The sequence below is a fragment of the Loxodonta africana genome, chromosome 14, assembly GCF_030014295.1.
Source record: "Loxodonta africana isolate mLoxAfr1 chromosome 14, mLoxAfr1.hap2, whole genome shotgun sequence".
In the NCBI taxonomy this organism is placed as follows: domain Eukaryota; kingdom Metazoa; phylum Chordata; class Mammalia; order Proboscidea; family Elephantidae; genus Loxodonta; species Loxodonta africana.
The window spans coordinates 2,875,690-2,892,385 of NC_087355.1; the positions used below are offsets into that span (position 1 = coordinate 2,875,690).

At 39.6% G+C, this 16,696-nt stretch overlaps 1 long non-coding RNA gene across 1 annotated transcript in view; it reads right to left on the reverse strand.

Moving 5' to 3' along the window:
* The window catches only part of LOC135227604 (uncharacterized), a 91,019-nt gene extending 74,900 nt beyond the window's left edge, over window positions 1-16,119 (reverse strand). Inside the window, exons 1-2 of the long non-coding RNA XR_010317756.1 lie at window positions 15,069-16,119; window positions 9,547-9,609 (exon numbers count right to left, since the gene is read on the reverse strand). This is a non-coding gene — a long non-coding RNA (uncharacterized LOC135227604). The remainder of the gene's footprint in view (window positions 1-9,546; window positions 9,610-15,068) is intronic.
* Window positions 16,120-16,696: the final 577 nt, after the last annotated feature.

Below are 16,696 nucleotides of genomic sequence, written 5' to 3' on the forward strand. Positions count from 1 at the left end.
TTAACTGACTTTTTTTTAAATAATTTTTATGGTACTTTAAGTGAAAGTTTACAAATCAAGTCAGTCTGTCACATATAAGCTTATATACACCTTACTACATACTCCCAATTACTCTCCCCCTGAAAAGTCAGACGGTTTCCTCCTTCCAGTCTCTCCTTTCGTGACGGTTTTGCCAGTTTCTAACCCTCTCTACCCTCCCATCTCCCCTCCAGACAGGAGATGCCAACACAGTCTCAAGTGTCCACCTGATACAAGTAGCTCTCTCTTCATCAGCATCTCTCTCCAACCCATTGTCCAGTCCCTTCCATGTCTGATGAATTGTCTTCGGGAATGGTTCCTGTCCTGGGCCAACAGAAGGTTTGGGGACCATGACCACTGGGATTCTTCTAGTCTCAGTCAGACCATTAAGTCTGGTCTTTTTATGAGAATTTGGGGTCTGCATCCCACTGTTCTCCTGCTCCCTCAGGGGTTCTCTGTTGTGTTCCCTGTCAGGGCAGTCATCGATTGTGGCCGGGCACCATCTAGTTCTTCTGGTCTCATGATAATGTAAGTCTCTAGTTCACGTGACCCTTTCTGTCTCTTGGGCTCATAGTTATCGTGTGACCTTGGTGTTCTTCATTCTCCTTTGATCCAGGTGGGTTAAGACCAATTAATGCATCTTAGATGGCCGCTTGTTAGCATTTAAGACCCCAGACGCCACGCTTCAAAGTGGGATGCAGAATGTTTTCTTAATAGAATTTATTTTGCCAATTGACTTAGAAGTGCCCTTAACCCATAGTACCCAAACCCCTGCCCTTGCTCCGCTAACCTTCGAAGAATTCAGTTTATCCAGGAAACTTCTTTGCTTTTGGTCCAGTCCAGTTGAATTCACCTTCCCTGTATTGACTATTGTCCTTCTCTTCACTTAAAATGGTTCTTATCTACTAACTAATCAGTAAATAACCCTCTCGCACCCTCCCTTCCTCCCCTCCTCTTGTAACCATGAAAGAATGTATTCTTCTCAGTTTATACTATTTCTCAAGATCTTATAATAGTGGTCTTATACAATATTTGTCCTTTTGCATCTGACTAATTTCACTCAGCATAATGCCTTCCAGGTTCCTCCATGTTATGAAATGTTTCACAGATTCCTCACTGTTCTTTATGGATGCGTAGTATGCCATTGTGTGAATATACCATAATTTATTTAACCATTCATCCGTTGATGGACACCTTGGTTGCTTCCAGTTTTTTGCTATTGTAAACAGTGCTGCAATAAACATGGGTATGCATATATCTGTTTGTGTGAAGGCTCTTGTTTCTCTAGGGTATATTCCGAGGAGTGGGATTTCTGGGTTGTGTGATAGTTCTATTTCTAACTTTTTAAGAAAACACTAGATAGATTTCCAAAGTGGTTGTACCATTTGACATTCCCACCAGCAGTGTATAAGAGTTCCAATCCCTCCGCAGCCTCTCCAACATTTATTATTTTATGTTTTTTGGATTAATGCCAGCCTTGTTGGAGTGAGAAGGAATCTCATCATAGTTTTAATTTGCGTTTCTCTAATGGACTAGATCGAGAGCATTTTCTCATGTATGTGTTAGCTGCCTGAATATCTTCTTCAGTGAAGTGCGTGTTCATATCCTTTGCCCACTTCTTGATTGGGTTGTTTGTCTTTTTGTGGTTGAGTTTTGACAGAATCATATAGATTTTAGAGATCAGCCGCTGGTCGGAGATGTCATAGCTGAAAATTCTTTCCCGATCTGTAGGTGGTCTTTTTACTCTTTTGGTGAAGTCTTTAGATGAGCATAGGTGTTTGATTTTTAGGAGCTTCCAGTTATCTGGTTTCTCTTCATCATTTTTGGTAATGTTTTGTATTCTGTTTATGCCTTGTATAAGGGCTCCTAACATTGTCCCTATTTTTTCTTCCTTGATCTTTATCGTTTTAGTCTTTATGTTTAGGACTTTGATCCACTTGGAGTTAGTTTTTGTGCATGGTGTGAGGTATGGGTCCTGTTTCATTTTTTTGGAAACGGATATCCAGTTATGCCAGCACCATTTGTTAAAAAGACTGTCTTTTCCACAATTAACTGACACTGGGCCTTTGTCAAATATCAGCTGCTCGTATGTGGATGGATTTATATCTGGGTTCTCAATTCTGTTCCATTGGTCTATGTGCCTGTTGTTGTACCAGTACCAGGCTGTTTTGACTACTGTGGCTGTATAATAGGTTCTAAAATCAGGTAGAGTGAGGCCTCCCACTTTCTTCTTCTTTTTCAGTAATGCTTTACTTATCCCGGGCTTCTTTCCCTTCCATATGAAGTTGGTGATTTGTTTCTCCATCACATTAAAAAATGTCATTGGAATTTGGATCAGAAGTGCATTGTATGTATAGATGGCTTTTGGTAGAACAGATATTTTTACTATGTTAAATCTTCCTATCCATGAGCAAGGTATGTTTTTCCACTTATGTAGGTCCCTTTTAGTTTCTTGCACTAGTACTTTGTAGTTTTCTTTATATAGGTCTTTTACATCTTTGGTAAGATTTATTCCTAAGTATTTTATCTTCTTGGGGGCTACTATGAATGGTGTTGATTTGGTGATTTCCTCTCTGATGTTCTTTTTGCGGATGTAGAGGAATCCAAGTGATTTTTGTATGTGTATCTTATAACCTGAGACTCCGCCAAATCTTATAACCTGAGGCTCTGCCAAACTCTTCTATTAGTTTCAGTAGTTTTCTGGAGGATTCCTTAGGGTTTTCTGTGTATAAGTTCATGTCATCTGCAAATAGAGATAATTTTACTTCCTCCTTGCCAATCTGGATGCCCTTTATTTCTTTGTCTAGCCTAATTGCTCTGGCTAGGACCTGTAGCACAATGTTGAATAAGAGCGGTGATAAAGGGCATCCTTGTCTGGTTCCCGTTCTCAAGGGAAATGCTTTCAGACTCTCTCCATTTAGAGTGATGTTGGCTGATGGCTTTGTATAGATGCTCTTCATTATGCTGAGGAATTTTCCTTCAATTCCTATTTTGCTGAGAGTTTTTATCATGAATGGGTGTTGGACTTTGTCAAATGCCTTTTCTGCATCAATTGATAAGATCATGTGGTTTTTCTCTTTTGTTGTATTTATGTGGTATATTACATTAATGGTTTTTCTAATATTAAACCAACCTTGCATACCTGGTATAAATCCCACTTGGTTGTGGTAGATTATTTTTTTTGATATTTTGTTGAATTTTATTGGCTAGAATTTTGTTGAGTATTTTTGCATCCATGTTCATGAGGGATATAGGTCTGCAATTTTCTTTTTTTGTGATGTCTTTACCTGGTTTTGGTATCAGGGATATGGTGGCTTCATAGAATGAGTTAGGTATAGTGTTCCACCATTTTCTATGCTTTGAAATACCTTTAGTAGTAGTGGTGTTAACTCTTCTCTGAAAGTTTGGTAGAACTCTGCAGTGAAGCCACCTGGGCCAGGGCTTTTTTTTGTTGGGATCTGTTTGATTACCTTTTCAATCTCTTTATTTGTTATGGGTCTATTTAGTTGTTCTACTTCTGATTTTGTTAGTTTAGGTAGGTAGTGTTTTTCTAGGAATTCATCCATTTCTTCTATGTTTGCAAATTTGTTAGAGTACAATTTTTCGTGATAATCTGATATGATTCTTTTAATTTCAGTTGGGTCTGTTGTGATATGGCCCATCTCGTTTCTTATTCGGGGTATTGGTTTCCTTTCCTGTATTTCTTTAGTCAGTCTGGCCAATGGTTTATCAATTTTGTTAATTTTTTCAAAGAATCAGCTTTTGGCTTTGTTAATTCTTTCGATTGTTTTTCTGTTTTCTAATTCATTTAGTTCAGCTCTAATTTTTATTATTTGTTTTCTTCTGGTGCCTGATGGATTCTTTTGTTGCTCACTTTCTATTTGTTCCGGTTGTAGGGACAGTTCTCTGATTTTGGCTCTTTCTTCTTTGTGTATGTGTGCATGTATCGATATAAATTGACCTCTGAGCACTTCTTTTGCTGTGTCCCAGAGGTTTTGATAGGAAGTGTTTTCATTCTCGTTGCATTCTATGAATTTCTTTATTCCCTCCTTAATGTCTTCTCTAACCCAGTCTTTTTTGAGCAGGGTATTGTTCATTTTCCAAGTATTTGATTTCTTTTCTCTCATTTTTCTGTTATTGATTTCCACTTTTATGGCCTTATGGTCTGAAAAGATGCTTTGTAATATTTTGATGTTTTGGATTCTGCAAAGGTTTGTTTTATGACCTAATATGTGGTCTATTCTAGAGAATGTTCCATGTGCGCTAGAAAAAAAAGTATACTTTGCAGCAGTTGGGTGGAGTGTTCTGTATAAGTCTATGAGGTCAAGTTGGTTGATTGTAGCAATTAGGTCTTCCGTGTCTCTACTGAGCTTCTTACTGGAAGTCCTGTCCTTCTCCGAAAGTGGTGTGTTGAAGTCTCCTACTATAATTGTGGAGGTGTCTATCTCACTTTTCAGTTCTGTTAAAGTTTGTTTTATGTATCTTGCAGCCCTGTCATATGGTGCATAAATATTCAATATGGTTATGTCTTCCTGGTCAATTGTCCCTTTAATCATTATGTAGTGTCCTTCTTTATCCTTTGTGGTAGATTTAACTTTAAAGTCTATTTTGTCAGAAATTAATCTTGCTACTCCTGCTCTTTTTTGCTTTTTGTTTGCTTAATATATTTTTTCCATTCTTTGAGTTTTAGTTTGTTTGTGTCTCTAAGTCTAAGGTGTGTATCTTATAGGCAGCATATAGACGGATCCTGTTTCTTTATCCAGTCTGAGACTCTCTGTCTCTTTATTGGTGCATTTATTCCATTTACATTCAGCATAATTATAGATAAGTATGTGTTTAGTGTTGTCATTTTGATGCCTTTTTGTGTGTGTTGTTGACAATTTCATTTTGCACTTACTTTTTTGTGCTGAGACGTTTTTCTTTGTAAATTGTGTGTTCCTCATTTTCATAGTATTTGACTTTATGTTTGCTGAGTTGTTATGTTTTTCTTGGTTTTTATTTTGAGTTATGGAATTCTTAGGCCTCTTTGTGGTTACCTTAATATTTACCCCCATTTTTCTAAGTAAAAACCTAACTTATATCATCCTATATCGCCTTGTTTTCCTCTCCATATGGCAGTTCTAAGCCTCCTGTATTTACTCCCTCTTTTTGATTATTGTGATCTTTTACATAATGACCTCAATGATTCCCTGTTTTGAGCATTTTTTTCTGTTTAAAATTAATCTTAATTTGTTTTTGTGATTTCCCTGTTTGAGTTGATATCAGGATGTTCTGTTCTGTGACCTTGTGTTGTGTTGTGTTGGTAAAAAAAAAAGAATTTTTTTTTTTTTTTGGTATATGATACTATTGATTTTCTGATCAATTTCCTTTAGTATTTCTTGTAGCTTTGGTTTGGTTTTTGCAAATTCTCTAAAAAAAAAAAATATTCTCTAAGCTTGTTTTCATCTGTAAATGTTTTAATTTCACCTTCATATTTGAGAGAGAGTTTTGCTGGATATATGATCCTTGGCTGGCAGTTTTTCTCCTTCAGTGCTCTATATATGTCATCCCATTGCCTTCTTGACTGCATGGTTCCTGCTGAGTAGTCTGAACTTATTCTTATTGATTCTCCTTTGTAGGAGACCTTTCTTTTATCCATGGCTGCTTTTCCAATTTTCTCTTTATCTTTGGTTTTGGCAAGTTTGATGAGAATATGTCTTGGTGATTTTCTTTTTGGATCAATCTGAAATGGGGTTCGATGAGCATCTTGGATAGATATCCTTTCATCTTTCATGATGTCAGGGAAGTTTTCTGCCAACAGATCTTCAACTATTCTCTCTGTATTTTCTGTTATCCCTCCGTGTTCTGGTACTCCAATCACATGCAAGTTATCCTTCTTGATAGAGTCCCACATGATTCTTAGGGTTTCTTCACTTTTTAAAATTCTTTTATCTGATTTTCTTCAACTATATTGGTGTCAATTCCCTTATCCTTCAGGTCCCCCACTCTACATTCCAATTGCTCGATTCTGCTCCTCTTCCTATTGAGTTGTCTAATTCTGTAATTTTACTGTTAATCTTTTGGATTTCTGAATGCTGTCTCTCTATGGATTCTTGCAGCTTATTAATTTTTCCACTGTGTTCTTGAATAAACTTTTTGATTTCTTCAACTGCTTTATCAGTGTGTTCCTTGGCTTTTTCTGTAGATTGCCTTATTTTGTTTATGATGTCATCCCTGATGTCTTGAAGCATTCTGTAAATTAGTTTTTTTATATTCTGCATCTGGCAATTCCAGGATTGTATCTTTATTTGGGAAAGATTTTAATTCTTTAATTTGGGGAGTGATAGACACAATCATGGTCTGCTTCTTTATGTGGTTTGATATCAACTGCTGTCTCTGAGCCATCTATAATATATTGTAATGATTTATTTTATATTTGCTCACTGAGTCTTATCATCTTGTTTTGTTTTCTTTCATTGTACGTAGATGGGCTACTAGATTGCACTGTCTTGATTGTTGTAGCCCTTGAATCGCTAATGTCCTATTACCAGCTGGTTTGGGCTGTTACCAGATATATAAGCCTAAGAGTCCATTCACTATTCTTGAGTAAAATCTGATTTTGGGTTACCAAGTGTGTGGTGTAGACTGTCACCTATTCACTTAGAGGAGTAGTGGTGATAGTTGTGTGCCCCAGATTCTAGTAGCAGCAGGGGGTCACACTCCAGGGGTGGCAGGATGCTGACAGGCTTCCCCCAAGTGCCAGTGAGATGGGTGTGTCTCTATTCCTAAAGCATTTTGGTGGGTGAGCTCTGCAGCTGTACCTTAGTTATCCAATACACGTACCTCTACAGTTTGGTAGGTGTCACCATCCTCAGAGCCCTATGGCAGGAGGCTAGGTGGTCTGGGGGGAGCTTCAGCCCTCAGTTCCCTGTTGTGGGTCAGTGAGGGCTCTGTTTAATAGGTAGAGATATCAGACCTGGGAAACTTTTCTTTCCAGTAATCAGCTAAAACAATTACAGTCAGATCCCTATCAGAATTGCCTTTGCATTATAATAGCCACCTTGTTCTCTGTAGGGATGAAAGCCCAAGACTGTGGATCTCATATGCTTGGCTAGAGCTGGTTCTGTATTTTTAGTCCAATTTCAGGAAGTCAGGGAAGGATTTTTGGCCGCTGGGTTTTTTGTAGCTGCTTCTCTCAGGCCAGGAGAATGGGTCAGGAAAAGACAAACAAAAAAACAAAAACAAAAAAAAAACCCGCAGAGCACTGCACTCTCTGGCCCAGGAAATTCCAATGTTAACGAAGCCACCTGTGAAGGGAAGGGGAGGAATCAGATAGATAGGAGAGAGTAGCACCCAGGAATATAGACAAAGTTACTTTGCTTGGTGATGACTGTTTTATTTGAGATAAAACAGTGCATTGTGTGCATTGGCTGGGTCGAGATTGCCCCCGAGGGCCAGGCTCACATCCTGTGCTTGTGCTGTCTCAGAAGCCACGGTCAGTTCCTCCGCTCCCAGTCCAAAGCCCAGCGCCAAGGTTCCCCAGCTGAGATGCCACACTCCAGGCTCCAAAACCAGTCGCTGCCTCCCAGTGACTTCTCCTCCTGTCAGCCGCGTTGCTGCATTGCTGCACTGCCTGCGTGCAGTGGCTGGGCTTCCCCTGAAGTCACTTCTGGGGGTTAGGGCTGCGTCCCATGTTTGCGCCATCTCAGGATGCCATGCTCAGCTCCCCTGTGCCCAGTCCAAAGCCCGGTGCCAAGGTTTTCTGACTGGGACACTGGCTCCAGGATCCAAAAACAGTTGCTGCTTCCCCATGGTTGCTCGCTCTCTCATTAGCCACGTCAGTGTTCAGCCTGCTTGCGGGGGCTGAGTCTCTGTCACTCAGGTCAACTCTTTAGATCTGTGTTTGATGGTCAGGGTTCGTAGATTGTCATGTATGTGATCGATTCACTTGTTTTTCTGAGTCTTTGTTGCAAGAGGGATCCGAGGTAGCTTCTACCTAGTCAGCCATCTTGGTCCCGCCTCTGAACTGACTTTTGACAAAGTTACAAAAGCAGTTCAGTAGCAGAAAGATAGCTTTTACAACAAAGAGTTGCTAGAGTAATTGGACATTTAATGGGGGGATAGGAGACCCTTGACCTGAACCTCAAACTTTATAAAAAATTAACTCAAAATGGATAACGAACTTACACACTGAAAGGAAAAAAAAAAATCTGAAGGAATAAAGAAACTTTTACTAGAAAAGCTTTGGGATGTAGGCTAGTCAATGTGCTCTTGGACTTGACACAAAAGCATATTCCAACATAGGAAAAATTGATAAATTGGACCACATCAAAATTAAAAGATTTGTTTTCTGAGAGTCCATATGAAAAGACAAGCTATAGACTGGGAGAAAATATTTACAAACCACATATCCAACAAACAATTAGTCTGTAGAATATATAAAGAACTCTCAAAACTCAACAGTAACAACAACGAAAAAAGAATCCAATTAGGAAATGGCAAAATACATAAACTGATGAATGTTTAATAAACAAATGTATTTATATAGACCATTTTTATAAAATTTTTAAAATGACAAAATTTTAGAGTTGGAAGACAGATTAGTGGTTTCCAAGGGTTAGGCTGGTTATGGGAATAGGGGGTGGAAGAGGGAGGTAGGTGTGATTCTACAAGGGCGACAGAAGTGTTGGAACTGTTCAGTTCTTGACTGTGGTGGTGGATACAGGAAACTCCATGGGTGATATATGGTTGTACAGAACTAAACACACACACACACAAACGAATAAAAATAAAACCAGGGAAATATGATTAAGATTCTTGGGTTGCATTAATATCCACATCCTATTTATGACAAAACACTGTAGTTTTCCAAATTGGGGGAAATTTAGCAAAGTATAGAAAGGATCTTTTTGTCATGTTTCTTACAATTGCATGTGAACCTATAAAAATTTCCATTAAGATAAAAAACAGCTCAGTTTCTGGAACTGGCAAAATGAGATTTATAGGTAAAATTGTGGAAAACCTCTTAAGGGGTTTTTCCAGAACGAGGAACCATGGTTAGGGGAGTATGCAATATTCTAGAAGAAGCAATTGAAGGAATGAAGAGTTATATAGACTTCTTGTGGATGGACCTGGACTTCAGGGATTGAATGCTTGGATGGGAGGAATTATCTCACTTTTTAATGTCAGAACTGGCTGAATCCCTGACAGTGTATCTTGCTAGTCAAGAGGTAGAGTGCTCCCTATTTGAGCTAATTTTTGTTGCAGGTCATTAAGGGCCTCTATCTGGAAGCGTGCTGAGTGTTACTTTCCAGAAGAACACAAAGTCAAGGGTTCTCAGGTTTTTGGAGAACTGGCAAGAGGACACTGGGTAGGAGAGAGGCAGCAAAGGCCTCATTTTAGGAAGAGCCTGAAATGCAATCTCCTTTGGGATTCTTTCACTGTCTTGCTTACAAACAAATAGTCTTGACTCATGTTTGTTCACTCTCTCATCTTTAATCTTATAGTTAGTAAAAATAGGTTCGGAAATGATGAAGATGGCAAACTCACCTGCATTTACATCCTTGCCCTTTTTAGAGTTCCTCTCTCTACAAACACGTATGACCAAGAAAACTGAAAAAGACATGAAGACGCCTGAATTAAATTAAATCAGACATGGTGTTTTTCAGCATTTTATAAACAGCCTTAAGCAAATATTCCAAGCCAAAAAACAATTAACCAGGTAAATGAGGGTATTTCCTTTCAATACCATCTTCCTTTCCTATTATTATTCGTAGTTCACAAAGAAACTTTGTTTTTTATAATGTGGTTGGTTTACACAGATTTGAAGGTGTCCCATTCAGCATATTTTATCAACTAATATAGGCAAAATCTACAATGTTCGCACGGGATGGAACCACAGTCTGTTGGCTGGAAATATTTCCTTTGGGGCCTGGCTATTAAATTTCCTGCTCAATCATTCCTCATCAATTGATTGTTTATTGTACCAATCTCAGCCCATTAATTTCTACACATGTATACAATGAAAAAACTCTTACTATCTTAGTTTTTTTTTTTTTTTAATCTTAGTTATTGTAAACCCTGGTGGCGTAGTGGTTAAGTGCTATGGCTGCTAACCAAAGGGTTGGCAGTTTGAATCTGCCAGGCGCTCCTTGGAAACTCTGTGGGGCAGTTCTACCCTGTCCTGTAGGGTCGCTATGAGTGACGGCACCGGGTTTGGGTGGGTATCTTAGTTATTTAGGAAAATGGCAACAAATAGATTTCTCACTAAACTCAGTGGTATATCTAAATTTACAGCGATTTTGTTTGCTTTATTATCCTGGGCCAAAGAGGACAACAGGTTGGAAGGGAACTTATAAGGGCCCGTGAGTACTGCTTGTGTTCATTAACTAGAGGGCCACCCCACCTTAGGAGCTGAGTTTATAAGTGGTCTTTATGCATGATGCACCCTGTATCCTGGCCTTGGACAATTTTTCATATGACTGAACTAGAAAGAAAGCCTCCTGTCTATAGGACGCCACTGATCCCATCTGCACACTAAGACTGCCCACATTCCTTATCCTACCATGCTCCATACTTTCTTCTCCAGCCCTGTGTATAAATCACTACTACCTCCATGGATGCCTGCCTTCTTTAGCTAGAACCCAACAGCCTTTAATATAATTATATAAAATTTTCTTTGTATCTGCCATTACTAAAAAAGCACCCCAAAATTCCTTCAGCACTGGAATTTTGCATAAAAATCTACACTCAAAATCTTAACTTTATGCAATTAAATTTAGCACACATTTAACTGAGTTTCTTAGAAAAACATTTCAGGTTAATGCATGTTAAATTACAATATAGTTACTAAATTAAAGTCTCTTTTCAAGGATTTCTACGATTCATTGAGGTTGTGGATCTGAATATTTGTCAGGGACCCCTTCCCACTGGCTCTGATGTCCCAACATCATTATGGATACCTATTAAATTCTAGTAATGTGTCAGAGTTCTTCTTAACAGCTAAAGGAAATAGAAAAACAAAACCTCAATATTTCAGTGTACAGGGTTATAAGCTCTGCTTCATTTCTCTACACTCAAAAACACTGGATATTTTCAAGATTGAACAAAAATAAAGTGAGGAAAAGAGAGTCGAGTGAGAGGTGAATATTTTTGTATAAATAAGCTAATGAAAATACTTGTCCTGAATACCCTGAGATATTCACGTTTATTTATTTTCTTGGCATTTAAACAATTCCTCCTTGCTCCTTTCCCTGAGGGGCTCCATGCTGCTGTCTGCTCTCAAGTTGCTTTTGCACACTCCCTCTTTCTTTTCCACCACTTCCACCTGTTACAATATGCCATCCAGTGTTGGTTTAGTCAGCACTTCTTTTTCAAATTAAAGCTGAGGAATAAAATGATTCAAACAAATGTCATTACTAGTCTTTTTCAAATCTGAAGAAGGGGAAGGAGAAGAAGAAGGGGAAAAAAGGAGGAGAAGGTGGTGGTGGCAACAAGGAGAGCAGAGAGAGCGAGGGGAGGAAAAGGAGGAGGAAGAAAAGGAATAGGGGAAAGACGACGATGTAGAAAAAGAGATAGAGATGAGCAGGTAGGGGGATTGGGTAAGAAAATCGGGGCTCTTTCTGAAGCCTCCAAAAAGCCCTTTTGCATTTTTGTCCTCTGTCTTTGAGACATAACCTGTGTCATCTATCTTCGTGCGTCAATCACAATTCGCACTGTATCTACATTTGCAACTGATTTGAGAGACTTAACTGAACTTAAAACAGTTTAGTTTCTAAGAGAAAGGTCATTATTGTTACATGATAGTGAGCAGTATGGTGAGAATTATTGAGATGTGAAAAAGGAAAGAATGATCAAATCCTGAAAAAAAGAAATCAATATTCAGATCTCTAACACTTCCAAACTGGTGTTTGTCATTTGTGGTGAAGTGAGTTTCTTTATGTGGCCTTTTTCCTTGGTTCTTTGGAAAAATTGCTTGAAAGATTTTTTTTCCCTAAGCCCTGAGGAGTTATCTTTGCCCTAGTTAGTTTTCTACCCCAGAGGGTTTGTTACTTTTGTCCAGGTTGATTGACATTTCCTGGGTAAGCTGTAAACCACTTTTTTTCTGAACCTGGGCTGCAGCCTACCCCGTGATTGTATACACCTGGCAGGAACTGACCAATATACCCCTGTAAATGAAATTGAGTATGGACTGTGCAAATGAGGTGACTATAGCCTATTACACAAATGAAGTGCCTCTGGCCTACTGAGAGGGGATTGGTCAGTTTGTGGCCCCCTCTGGGAGGGGCCATGCCTTGAAATTGACAAGGATTTGTGTGTGTGTGTGTGTATGTATGTATGTATATGGAGCCAGCCCCACAGAGATTTTGGAGACGGAATCAGGCAGAGAAAAAGTAGAAAGGAGAATAGAAAAGAAGCAGAGAGAGAGGAGGTAAGTATCCTTCTAAAAGAGCTGTAACACAGGCCAAGAGCTGTAACACTGAAGACATTGAGAGGCCCAGAAGGGGCCCATCAGTAATTTCTGTGGTGACAAGTGGCAGAACCAAGAGGGGCCTGTCTTCAGGGGCCAAGAGGAATCTGTCTTCAAGAGGCCAAGAGGAGACCTTTCCTGAAGGGGCTGAGAGGAGGCCTGCAGAAGCAAGAGGAGCTGAGAGAGCTCTCCTGCACTGAAGAAGGGAGACTTTGCCTATATGCGTCCTGATCCTGACCCCAAGTTTTAGCCTGTTGTTGCTGATCCCAAGTGGTACTCTGTTACTTCCTTAATAAACCACTTAAGTATGGTCTGTGTTGGCCATCGTAATGGATTATCGAACCCAGCAAAGAGGTAGAGAGTGCCATGGGAAGGCAGCTGGTGTTAGGATTGGTAAAAATGCTGGAGAATGTAGATGTGTCTGACCTGTACCTCATAGGGATCAGCCTTAGGCTGATCTTGATTCTCATTGTCCCCTCTGAAGCTAGTTAGGTTTTGACACTACTACTAGTAGTAGTCCCATTTTACATCATTGCATTATTCATATAAACTCATATTCTCCAAAGTCAAGTTAAATTTCTGTCACTTTCTTTTTCTTGAATAGGAATCATCCAAAGTTTGTGGACATGGAAGAGTGAGTGGGTGAGGTGTCTAGAGCCCAGAAGAACATGGAATATTGAATTTCTGTTTTCACATTAACAAGAAAATTATACCAATGGAAATGATTTCAGCAAAATACAAGATTAGAAAGTAGGGATCCAATTAATTTTTGGACTTACCAGGGTAAAAAAAAAAAAAAAATTTACTAAATAGTTTGCTTCCCTTTGGATGGACGTAGGACTGATATGTTTTATGTGAAGTAAAAAATAAAATTAATAATGAGAAAGTAAAACCAAGGGCAAAAAAAAAGGCCCCAAATGCATATATTCCTGTATGTGAATTAATCTTTGCACAAGAAGCACACTGGGGTAGCTGTTCTGGTAACTCAGGCTGAATATGTGATCTCATCAAAGGTGGCATTTGGCCTCCAGTTATCAGCCACTTACTAAGCCCCTGCTATGCATCAATCAATGTGTTAGCCTTTGGTCTAAAATCTTGGAGATGGAATCTTGGAGACCAAAATTGAAACACCACGGGCAAAATACAAAGAAAAGTCTTGCTATGTAAATGTTCTTAATGAGACTGAGGAAATGAAAAAACAATTCAACAACCTGATGGCCCACTCTATGTCAAACACTTTTATAGGCACTTGAGACATCGATAAGCAATGCTCATCTCTATTTTCAGAGAACTTACACTCAGTGAGGGCTGGATCAAGAGTAACTCCCTCAAGAACTATCATTGGGTCCACTGGATGGATCACTAAGGAAGAATCAACTTGGAAACATCCACAGAAACTCTCAAGTCTGAAGAACATACTCTTTCTCTTTCATTTTTCAGAGTAGAAATAAAAATGAACTTGAAAAAGATATGCAAATTCTCCAAATAAATCTGAGCATTTTCCCACTGCCTTAGAAAGGGGTACATGACTTGTACAAGAGCCAGTCAAAAGATAGAAATGGGGACCAGCCTGGTGAAATCACCCGTATAGTATGCAAAAGACACCACCATGCTCAGTGGTATCAGGACTCAAGGGTTGCTGCTTCCTTCTCTTCAGTATAATTCAGTTTGTTCAGGGGCCACCTTTTCTCCAAGAGACTCAGAAGATGGGGACTCCATCTCAGTTAAGTCTTGACTGGTCTGAGACAGTTTCTCCACCTCAGCACTACTGATATTTGGGGCCACACAATTCTCTGTTGTGGGGGATACTCCTGTGCATTTCAGGATGGTTGGCCACATCCCTGGCCTTAACTCCCCCCTCCCCCAAGTTGTGATAACAAAAAACATTTGAAATGTTGCTATAAGTTCCCTGGGACAGCATCACCAGTTAGGAACCACTTGTCCATCCCCTGAAGCCACTGCCCATGGATTGACACTGAGGCTGGCCTTGGAGCCCAGGCTGTGGGGACTGATGTCCTTTTCCTTATCCCCACTCTAAAGCAAAGAAGGAAGTTGCAACCCACATGGCCACTGGCAGCCATTTGTCTACTCCAAACAAAAGCAGCCAACTCCAGCTTTTGGGTGCAGATGCTGAGGGCAGCAGAATGGACTCAGTAAAAATGCCTGGATTCGTGTTGGTTTTGTTTAGTCCCTGAAGTCCCAGTTACATGAGATCATAACATTTCTCATGTCTAAGCCAGTTTGAGTAAGGATATCCTGTTGCTTGCTGATGAACTCATCTTCAGTGATACAGTATGCAAATCCAAGGAAGGGGCATTAAATTAATTGATCTGTATAAACTGAATGCATATTTAAAGACTGAATTCACCCAAAGTATTCTAGGCAAACTATACGAGACCAGATGCCTAACGTTCTAGGCAGACTGCCTAAGACGCCTTGTAAATCTGTTGCCCTCAGAGTCTTTCCCTATCTCAGTAAACTCCATTCTCTGTGTTGCTCATGCCAAAAACCATGGTGTCACCCTTGACTCCTTTCTGTCTCTTAGATCCTTAATAGCACTGTCTTCATCTTCAAAATTATCCAGAACCCTTCCACTTCTTACCACTTTCACTGCTTCCACTTTGGTCCAAGCCAACATCATGTATGGTTGATATGATTTCTTGGACTCAATTCCAGCTCTTGATGACCCCATGTGTGTCAGAGTAGAGTTGTGTCCTGAAGGATTTTCAATAGCTGATTTTTGGAAGTAGATCACCAGGACCTTCTTCCGAGGAGCATCTGGGTAGATTTAAACCACCAACCTTTCTGTTAGTAGACTAACATAAGCATGATTCTTGTTGTTCTTGTGGGTTGCTGAGTCAATTCCAACACATAGGTGACCCTGTAGAACACAGTAGAACTGCCCCATAGGGTTTCCTAGGCTGTAATCTTTACAGGAAGAGATCATTCACAGATAGCCCCCCTATCTATACTTGCCTCCCTTCAACCTATTCTCAACACAGCAGCTTGGGTGATCCTGTTAAAAGCATATGTCACCAAATGTACCATGCTATCCTGGATTAAGATTCTGGAACATAAAAAGTGACAGTGGAATAACTGGTGGAGTCAAAATAAAGTCTATAATTTAGCTAATTATATCATGCCAGTGTTAGCTTCTTAGTTTTAACATGGTTACATAAAATGTCAACGTTAGGAGAAGCTGGGTGAAAGGATTATGAGAATGCTCTATACTTTTCTTTGCAACTTTTCTGTAAATCTAAAATTAATACAAAATGAAGTTTAAAAAAATACATTTAACGACACTGCTCTGCTCAGAATCCTCATTTTGCTTAGAGTAAATGCCCAAGCACTTGCCATCACTTCCAGAGCTTTTTGAGACCCGTCCTTGTGTCCCTTTTGACCACCTCTCCTCATAACTGCCACTCGTTTGCATTGCTCTGGATACACTGGCTTCCTCCTGTACCTCAGCACACCAGACATGATCCTGACTCAGGACCTTTGCATCTGATGTCTCACTTTCTGGAAAGCTCCTTTCCCAAACACTCACATAGCTCCCTCTCTCATCTTCTTTAGGTTTTCACTTAAATGTCACCTTTACCATGAGTCGTTGCCTGGCTAGCCTACCCAAAGTGGTTGCCCTCCTCCCCGCACTTCCCTTCTTCCTTCTGGGCTTTATGTTTCTTAACACACATCACTATCTGGTATACTAGGTATTTTCCTATTTACTCTGATTATTGTCTGTCTCACCATTAGGATGGAAACACTCAGAGGACAGTATTGTTTGTTTCGTTCACTGTTTTCCATAGACGCTATAATGGTGCTGGCACTTAGACTATTCGATAAATATTTGCTGGATAAAGGAATATGTGCATGTGGTATCCTGTTAGCTGAACTTGTTAGCACACCTCTGTGATAAAGAGTAATAGTCCTATATACAACATATATCTAGATATCTTGACAAAGAGAAATATGAGCTGATTATAGTTCAGATAATTAATCACCTGGAGGAATTCATGCAAAAATCTCTCCAGGGAGTCCTTTCAAAGATATATTCCAAGCCCTTATGAAGCTCAATCTTTCCTCCCTTTTGTTTTTTTACATTTTTAATCTCAGCGTGGAGTCCTGGTGGCACAGTGGTTAAGCACTTGGCTGCTAACCAAAAGTTCGGTAGTTCGAATTTACCAGCTTCTCCTTGAAACCTTATGGGGCAGTTCTGCTCTGTCCTCCTAC